This window comes from Acartia tonsa, chromosome 15, assembly GCF_053477335.1.
Source record: "Acartia tonsa isolate MP-2025a chromosome 15, ASM5347733v1, whole genome shotgun sequence".
Lineage (NCBI taxonomy): Eukaryota > Metazoa > Arthropoda > Copepoda > Calanoida > Acartiidae > Acartia > Acartia tonsa.
Genome location: NC_137274.1, coordinates 20,413,405 through 20,424,062, shown reverse-complemented (window position 1 = coordinate 20,424,062; position 10,658 = coordinate 20,413,405).

Below are 10,658 nucleotides of genomic sequence, written 5' to 3'. Positions count from 1 at the left end.
AAGGATAAAAATGGCCTAATCCTAACTGCTGAGAGAGATGTTATTGACAGATGGAGAAGACATTTTGAAGAGGTTCTGAACAGGCCAGAGCCGGAGCTGGCAGCCAATCCAGAGCCAGGTAACGACCTTGATATAAATTCAGATCCTCCAACTGAGAGAGAAGTCAGAAATGCCATTCAGAATCTTAAACTGAATAAATCACCTGGTGGCGATCAGATAACAGCAGAGATGCTACTGGCTGATCTTGACACTGCTGTTGAAGTGCTGACTGATCTACTAAATAAAATATGGAGGAAAGAAAAATTACCAGAAGATTGGACTAAGGGCATTATTATTAAACTTCCAAAAAAGGGAGACTTATCCATATGTGACAACTGGAGAGGAATAATGCTGTTGTCTATTCCTAGTAAAGTTTTGAGTAAAGTACTTTTGTCCAGAATTGACGAGAAACTTGATTTAAAATTCAGAGAAGAACAAGCTGGATTCAGAAAGGGAAGAGGTTGTATTGACCAGATTTTTACTTTGAGAAATATAATAGAGACTTGTGCTGAATGGAATACACCAATTCACATTAACTTCATAGATTTCCAGAAAGCATTTGATTCAATTCACAGATCAACACTATGGAAAATTTTAAGAAGCTATGGTATTCCTCCTAAACTTGTTACCATCATCAGCAAGTTCTATGAAAACTTTGAAGCTTGTGTCGCTGTCGACAATAAAACAACAGAATTCTTCAAAATAGGCACAGGTGTCAGACAAGGATGCATTTTGTCACCCATTTTGTTTTTACTTGTAATTGATTGGGTTATGAGAAAAACGAATGATAGACCAAGAGGTCTTAATTTTGGTGTCTCAGGAGTGTTAGAAGATCTTGACTTTGCAGATGACCTTGCTATGCTATCTTCCTCTACTGAACATCTACAGACAAAAACCGATAGACTTGTTATGTTTGCTAAACAAGTTGGTCTTTTCATAAATGTTAAAAAGACTGAAGTTATGAACATTAGCAAGGCTCCTGCCCAACCTATCAAGATTGAGGGGAATGAAGTAAAGCAAGTCAACAAGTTCACCTATCTTGGCAGTGTAATAAGTAGTGAGAATGGAGCTAAGGCTGACATTGAAACAAGATTAAACAAAGCAAGGATTGCATTCAAAAGCCTAAAAATTATCTGGAGGTCAAGAAAATACAGTTTAAAAACAAAGTTGAAGGTCTACAGTAGTAATGTAAAAACTGTACTTCTTTATGGCTCTGAGTGTTGGAGAGTGATTAAGAAAGAAATGAACAAGCTCAACTCCTTCCACAACAACTGCCTGAGGGAAATATGTCGAGTTTTTTGGCCAAACAAAATCTCCAACACAGACCTGCATTTTAAGACAAATGAGAAGGACTTAGAGACACAGATAAGGATTAAAAGACTTAGGTGGCTAGGACATGTTCTTAGAATGAACATGTCAAGAAACCCCAAGAAATGCTTGAGATGGAAACCTCCTGGTAAGCGCAGCAGGGGTAAACCCAGGACAACTTGGAGAAAGAGTGTAGAAGATAAGCTGGAAAAGATGGAGATGACATGGGGAGAAGCAGAAAAGCAAGCTAAAGACCGTAACACCTGGAGACATGTAGTGGCCGAATTTGCTGAAACAGCAAGACGCGGATAAGTAAAAAAAGTACTAGGGTGTTGGGTAGATTTTATTGAGGGAGATCCAAAAGGAATACTGTTAACCTACATCAATAAGCATGAACACAAACATTTGGCTTTTATAATATATTTCCAAGAACTTAAAAAAGACCAATAATTCTGAATAAAGACTTAATTAACATTTAACAAGTTTATCGCTTAACAATATTCTTACATGTTCAAATACTTTATATAAATTACAAATTATAAAATACAAATATTAAAACCGAGTAAAATATTCTTCTAATGTTAAAACGTTGATTAACCCATTAGTGCCGAGCGCCACTTTTATGGGCCGATCGAGCTGAAAATCTCAGGGAAGCTTTATAATGGTAAAAACGGAATTCCAATTATTTTGTTTTGCTCTAGTGGCGTGCACAGGAAAGTTGCAAAAAAACCCGGTTCGGCCTGGCCATAAATACCAACCAGGCATTATGACCCGTTTTGGGCGGTTACCCCCGGGCATTAAAACCCGGTTTTGTAGTAAAAACCCATTTTTTTCGACCAAAAATGTAATTTTTGAACGCCCAAAGTTTGATCCGTAATTGAAAACTACACAACCTCATGTAATCTATAGAGCTACAAGTAATATACAAAGCGATTTATTTCAAATTTAGTGTTTCGGCTATAGGTGCCGCCGTTTTCAGGTAAAAAAACCCGTTGCTCGAAGTTTTAAAAAACACACACTACAAAAAAAGAACATATAAAATTTGAGTGTTACATATCAGAAAACGAGCATAAAACTATTGGGTGACACCTATAGAGATTACTAGGGTTATTAGGGTGGCTCAAACCCTTACTAATGATGTAAACTGTTATTTCTATTGGTTGAAAAGTTAAAACCGCGTAATAAAAACCGAAACCGAGCCGGGTTTTAAAACTGTCGGGTATTTATGGCCAAGCCGAACCGGGTCATAATAGGGCGTAAAAAAACGATAAAAAAATCATATAAAAAATAATAATTTGAATAAAACAAATTCACAAATAGATGTACTTGTCAATAAACATTAGATTTCACAAAAAAAATCAGTGACTTTACTATAAAAACAAAAAAGTTAGAAGGGGTATTTTGAATTTTCATGATTTTCAAATTTTGTTGAGCTATACTGGCAAACGGAAGTAAGCTAAACTGCTTGCTCCAGGGGGAAATGAAAGCCAGGGTAGTAGAGGGGGGATTCATACTGAGAATGATTCAATTATGAAGCCGAAAACCGTTTTTTTTTCCATTTTTCGGAACCGGGTTTTAATGTATTATTGTGGTCTTGCAATATTTTGAATCAAACCTTGCTCTGATGATTCGTTCAGAGATTGGTGTCCATTCAATCAAAGCTTTAGAAGCTTTGCGGTTCATTACCATTGCAACACCATGGATGTGATGGTCTTTACATCCTGAGAAGATAATTGTATGTCCAGATTCTGTATTCTTAAGTCCTTGTCCGGTCCATCGTGCTTCTGCTACTCCAAGAATAGATATATTATATCTATCCATTTCCCTAATAATCTGAGCCTGCTTTGATGCTTCAAACATAGTTTGAACATTCCAGCATGCAAATCTGATGTTAAGCTTTGGATTAAGCACTCCCTCCCTCGACCTGATGGATTCCTCACGGCTTTGTCCACCAGGTGTCATGTTGCCAGGTATAACCTGACCTTGAGTTGTGCTTTCTCCTGGTATAAGTTTGTTTGTGGATAATGTAGTGGTTTCTTTAACAATTTATGTTTTATGGAGTTGACTAGTTAGGCCCACGTCCAACCCCCAACCTGGAGGACCAGAGACAACTTTCAGTCTGACACCTATCTGTTGACCACCCCAGCTCGGTAGAACCCTCCTGGTACAGCTCAGCAGGTCCTTGATGCACTGTGCAGGATGAACCATCTGGCAGGTTGTTGTCCATCTCACCCCCCAACACCCTAGTACAGATTAGAAATAAACTTTTGAATTGTTATCTAAGTCATTACATAGCACAGTGAGTTTGAAGGTGCTTTGAATTTTGTGTCAGAACCTAAAAATGGACATAGTGCTTTTCATTACCCTAGGTTAGGTAACTTCATTTCACTTTTCAATTAAATCTATAATGCAGCCGTTTTTTGAGAAAATTAGATTTGAAAATTTCAAGTTCAATTTTCCTCCCCTATGAGTTACCGCATAATCATGATAAGAAAAGCAAAGTCTATTTATTTAAAATTGATTCAAGGCCATTTTTATCAGTTGCTTTGCTAAGGTCACAGAAATTCAGCCTTAAATAAATCATACATAGAGAGGTTTTATGAAAGACTTGACAAAAGCAAAGTTGTTCAAAATTTTAAATAAATAATCTTTGCTTTTCTTGTCGTATTTTATTGAAAAGTGAAATGAAGTTACCTAACCTAGGGTAATGTAATGCACTATTTCCCCATTTAGGTTCTGGTACAAAAGTCAAAGTACATTCGAACTCACGGTGCTTTGTAATTACTTACTGTCCCAATTTAGGTTCTGACACAAAATTCAAAGCACCTTCAAACGCACTGTGATAGATTTATTGGTCTTGAAGTTGAATAACAAAAAGAACCCAAGTGACTATAGGATAATAGTAATATATAATCTGAATAGGTCTAACATTCTCTTCTATTATAAATCCATAGTCAGTCCATTTTTAAATATTGACTAATTTGAAAAAAGGAGTTATCAACATGTAATTCTAGGCTTACCAAATTAGGAATTTTCCATTACTTCTTTGAAGTTTATTATGAAATTGTACAAATTTGTAAGTCCTTTAGAAATAATATAAATTTGGTGTTATTCCTAAAAGTGTCTTGCAAGCGATGAACCCCACCCAAAATAAGATGGGTGAGTATTTTTTCTCTCTTTATTCTTAAACCCTGCAGTGGTTAATAACTCTGTACCCAATTAAACCTAATCTAACCAATAAAAGTATTTTCCATATACATGGATAGGATACAAAATACATATAAAGTAAATAGTAAAGAAATTCTACTAGGTAGGAGATAGGATAAAAGAAATCTTAGAAAAAAATGTTTTCATAGATAATTTACTAAAGTATATTTTGCTGACCATTCAGAATCCACTCTATTAACCACTTTGTCCATCTTTACAATAATGGCAATCTTGTTTTAGTAAATTATTTTCATATCAATTTAATTCCTGTTTGTTTCTTATTTTATGTAGAAACATACATATCTATCTATCTGTTCAGATTATCTTCAATGTCCATTAAGGATACATAAATTTTGTTACTAAATATTCCATTCATCACAAAATCAAATTGAACAATAATTATTATAAAACACGAAATTTCTGATATACCGTTAAAAATTTTCAAATAATTTGGAGATACCTAGAAAACAAAATGTGTAATATGTTTGGATTTTAGTTGATATTACAGTTTAAGTTTTTCCTTGTCATTCATGTCAACATTAGCATATAGTTCTGTCATTCTGATCAAAAGTTCTTTAAAGGTTTCAGCATTATGCATCATAATCATGAAATCTTTTAATTACTTGTAATATACTGGTTAAAAAATCTAAAAGATATTCAGGTATTTGGAAGATGGTAAAGGTCCCTCCACAGATTATGAAGTCATACAATAGAATAACTAATGAGAGGCCAGAATAAGTTTTAGCATTGGTGTACATTGGCCTCTCATTGACTATTCTATCGTATGATAATCTGTGGAGGGACTTTTACCATCTTCAGAAAATGGGGGGGGGGGGACTATTTTTGTTTTTTTGGACTATTCTAATATGCCTAAATTTACAAAAATTACAGACGGACAGACCAACTCCAATTATAGAAAAGCTTGGCCTTAAAAACAAAAATATTTTAACATAAAACTTTTTGTATAATCAAAATAATGAAAATTTGAAGTCAAAGTTAACCTAAATGTCGTATTACTTAGACTATTTTCAAATTGTGAACCTATTGGGAATGTTGTGTTTGAACCCAAGGGAAAGGTACACAGTACTAAGGGTTTTTTTCAGTGTACCTGTACCTGGATAACCTGAAGAAGATAGGTACACCACAAGGTATTATTCTAGTGTACCTGAACCTGAATAACCTCTAATGGACAGGTACACCACAAGGTGTTATTTTAGTGTACCTGAACCTGGATAACCTCTAGAGGACAGGTACACCACAAGGTATTACTTTGGTGTGCCTGAACCTGGATAACCTCTAGAGGATAGGTACACCACAAGGTATTATTTTAGTGCACCTGAACCTTGATTTCTCTAGAGGACAGGTACACAATAAGGTTTTGTTGACAGGTACATCACAAGGTTTTACTTTGGTGTACCTGAACCTAGATAACTTCTAGAGGTAAGGTACACCTACAGGTTTTTTTTCAGTTTACCTGAAACTAGAAAACCTCTAGAGGACAGGTACACCACAAGGTATAATTTCAGAGTACCTGAACCATGATATCCTCTAGAGGACAAAATAAGGTTTTGTTTCATGGTATCTAATCCTGAGTCTAGATAACCTCTAAAGGCCTGTACACCACAAGGTATTATTTTAGTGTACCTGAACCTGAATAACCTCTAGAGGACAGGTAAACCTGAACTTATTACTTTAGTGTACATGAACTTGTATAACCTTTAAAGTATAGGTACACCACAAGGTATTATTTTAGTGTACCTCCAACATTTATAGCCTCTAGAGGATAGGTACACCAGAACTTATTATTTGGATCATGGAAAGAAAACAAAGTCATTCCTTATTAGGACATAAGTAACCTTCCCATGAAGGACATAAGTAGCCTTCCTAGAGTGAGAAGTTATTAGATGAAGGGCATAACTTGCCTTCCCTAACAAAGATATTATAAGATGATGGACATAAGAGGCCTCCCTTCGACTTACAAAACCTAGCTTTTCTGTCCTTCACATAACACATTCTTCCAAACCTAACCTTTCTGTACTTCACATTGCAAAATCTCACTAAACATAGCTTTTTGGTCCTTCACATAGCAAATTATTTCAAAGCTAGCTTTTCTGTCCTTCACATAGCAAAATCTCACAAAACATAGCTTTTTGGTCCTCCACATAGCAAAATCTCACAAAACATAGCTTTTCTTTCCTTTACATAGCAAATTCTTGCAAAGCTTAGCTTCTCTGCCATTAATATGACAAATTCTTGCCAAACTTAGCTTTTTTGACCTTAGTATAGCAAAATCTTTCAAAACATAGCTTTTTGGCCCTTCACATAGCAAATTCTTGCTAAACATAGCTTTTCTGTCCATCAAATAGCAAAATCTTGCAAAACTTAGCTTTTATCAAATTCTTGCAAAACCTAGATTTTCTGTCCTTAACATAGCAAAATCTTTAAAAACATAGCTTTCTGGCCCTTGCAAATTCTTGCAAAACTTAGCTTTTCTGTCCTTTACATAACAAATTCTTGCAAAACTTAGCTTTTCTGTCCTTTACATAGCAAATTCTTGCAAAATTTAGCTTTTCTGTCCTTCACATAGCAAAACCTAATAAACATAGCTTTTTGGTCCTTCACATAGCAAATTCTTGTAAAACATAACTTTTACAATGTCTGTGTGTCTGTCTGAAGCTTAAGATCTCAGTAACCACTGAACCACTGATATAGACAAAATTGATAAAGCTTAATTGTTTTATTTATAACTTATGCAAGACAAAATTTAATTATAATAATTGTTGATAATAAGAAATAAATAACAATATTTTTAATAATAATATTACTACAGGAACAATGGAGCCCTGCCCTCACATTTTTCTTTAGGATTTTATGTAAAAAAGAAAATCCACTTTTTGTTTAGATTGACTCATATGTAATTTTATAAATTTTACATAAAATCATAAAAAATTATTCATCTCCTTATTGTAACATAGAAATAATATGAATTGTTATTCTTACAAAAACTGACACTTTTTTTTCTGAAAAAATAACAATACTTTTATGTCCATGTTAGTTTATAAGTTAAAAAAGCATAATTATTAAAAAATCTGGGACCATAGTTTTGGGGATTATTTGGGCTAACTGTATTTTGATCATAACAACATTATTTTTATATATAATTACATTTTATAATAATAATAATAATGATTCTTCATAAAACTCAAGAAATATCTTTTAATTAAAAACTATTGACTAGAAATTTTATTCTTTAAATATTCTGCATTGTTTTTACTTGGAGTAATCACATTATATTTGGGAATAATCCAGTAATTTCCTAAATTCAAAACTTGAGTTACCTCATTAGAGTCAACAAATACGTAGTAAGGCATACTTTTATACAAAATATTACAATATTTAAAAACATTTTGATTTTAGGAAATTATTGACAAGTGTGGTTAGCAAAGGAAATATATTATTAGACTTTTATAGAGTTCATGTATTTAAATATCAACAAAAAAGTTGGTTTTCAACTACTATTACTTGTATCTAAGTAAATGATACATTGGTTTTTAAGGAAAATCCCTGTACTTTTTAATAAATAAATGTTATTGCATTATGAACATGAAAAGTCTAATAACATATTTAGACACATTAATAATATCAATGAATAATATCAAAATCTTCATTTTTAGTCCTAAAAGATTTTTAATTGAAAAAGATTTTTTTTTAGATTATTGAATCAAACAGTATTTAGTAAAAATTGTATTCTATTTTTTTTACAAATTATATTTGGCATTTTTATAAAGTTAATGAGCAAAATTTATTATTATTATTTCCTTTCTAAAACTCACTGGTGTGTTTTTGTGCAATGAAAAAATTTTTCTTGTCCTCATTTCCAAATTATTTTTTCAGCCCAGCTTGTAATCTTATGGACATAAGAGAAGGAAAATGTTAACATACCTCTAGAGCCCAGGGATCTCAAGGGATAAGACAATGGAGCAGTAAATTGATGTTTATCCCCAATGATATTACCAAAAAAATCATCCATTCTTTAGATTACAATCAGTGGTTGAAGCTTTTGGAAACTCAACTCAATGAATCAAGTCCCCAAAGTTGTTAAGCCAACCAAACAAGAAATCATTATCATAAAACTTTGGGGAATATTGTGTAATAAACAGCCCATTGTCCCCTCCCTAACCAGACCTCCATTGATATTTTCCCCAATAAGATTTAGCTGGGTGTGTATACACAGCAAAAAAATAATCTAAAACTTTAATTGATAAAATTTCTCTTGATTTACAAATCTTGTTTTATTTTCATATAAACTTGGAACTAAAACCTAAACAGTTAATAAAATTAGAAATGAGATCAACTAGATTTTCATTGAAAATAAAGACTAAAATATAACTGGGGGAGGAATACTTTATATATAATACCTGTTTTTCTCAGATAATAAATTTTGCTTTTTTTTTGCAGTAGAAATATTCTTTGAGCATGTTTCTAGTTTACATTTCAGTCATAGAAAACAAAAATAAATGAGAATCTAATATTGACCAAAACTAAAATTAATTCATAAGATTCTAAATTCAAATATCAAAACTATATAAGAAAATAAGGCATATCTTTGTAAAAATAAAACAATAAATGCAATTTTGGGGAAAAAATCAATGATATATAATTAATGAAAATATAAAAATAATTGTAACCAGCATGATTGAAATGTAAACTTTTTTAACTGCAAAATTGTTAACAAAAAATGTGGACAAATTTTTTTATGTTATAAATCAACATTAGAATATAAATAAATAGTTCTGTATTAAATAGAGGCAACAATATATATATATAATATAATACTAATAAAAAGCTCTACTTTAATTTAAACTATAAAATAATTTAATGATAAAGATTCTTTCAATAAACTCATATTTTTTTTATTTACAAATGATCAGAAGCTGATTTCATCAAATGAATGCATTATGTAATTAGAAATTTTATTAATACTTTTATTAATATACATTTTATGTACAAATTTTAGTTCTTAATACCCTAAATTCATTTATTCATTTACTTAAAAAGTAAAAAAATTCTAACAAGCAGTTTAATTATAATTGGAAAAATATCAATGGATTCCTCCATCCATTTTAAGTTAGTGTTTTTTTATTTTGAAAAATTGGCAGTTTTTTTGTGTTTTAAATCTGAAGAGCAGTTTAGAATTTACAAATTATGTTTTAGATTTTTTTTTGTGGTTTAAATATTTTTGCAGATTTACTTGAATTGCTAAATAAATGCAATTTGAATTTATTTTGATTGCTGTATGAAGATGTAATTTGTAAATATATACCCACTGCCCCCATTCAGATGTGGAAGTGTTATGTTATTTCAAACTAAATTATACTAGGAGAGTAGGCTGGGTAGGCACTGCTTTAGAAAATTATTAAACTTCAACTAGTAGGATACAAGATTTTTAAATTGATTTATATGTACACTTACAATTTATCATGATTTTATCAATGTAACACAATAACTGCTTGCATTGATATTTTCAATAGCTTTTAAGAATCCTACTTTCAATGATCTTTAAAGTTGGATAATCATCTAATAACTGTCTAAAGCCTCCTTTTTAATAAGTGTTAATAAAAAGACCTAGACTAAACAAATTTGAAGTAAAATATTTATTATAAAGAAATATCATATTGCCTTTTTGATTATTTGAATCCTTAATCAGTTTTACTCTCTCTGTAACATATTTATACTTCAATATTTGTTGTTGAAATAAAAACTAAAATATTTGAAGCCATTAAAAGTATAATTATTTTTTAAAAAAAACAATGGATAAAGGATAACAATGGATGTAAAGTAAATGGATACATGCCATAACTAAGACAACAACCTTATTATGTATCCTTGTTGTCATAAATGCTTGCTTGAGAAACAACCATCTCTTAAATCTGCATATTTGTACATCAGCTATGTACTAAAATGTACACAAAATTTACTTCAGAATATGTACAAAATATTTGGTGTATTTTTTGTTCAACTTGGGCCTTGCTTTGGTCAAATTTCAAAATTCTGGCAAACTAATTTGTCTTTGTATTTTATAGGTTACCTTGATGGTTTATATA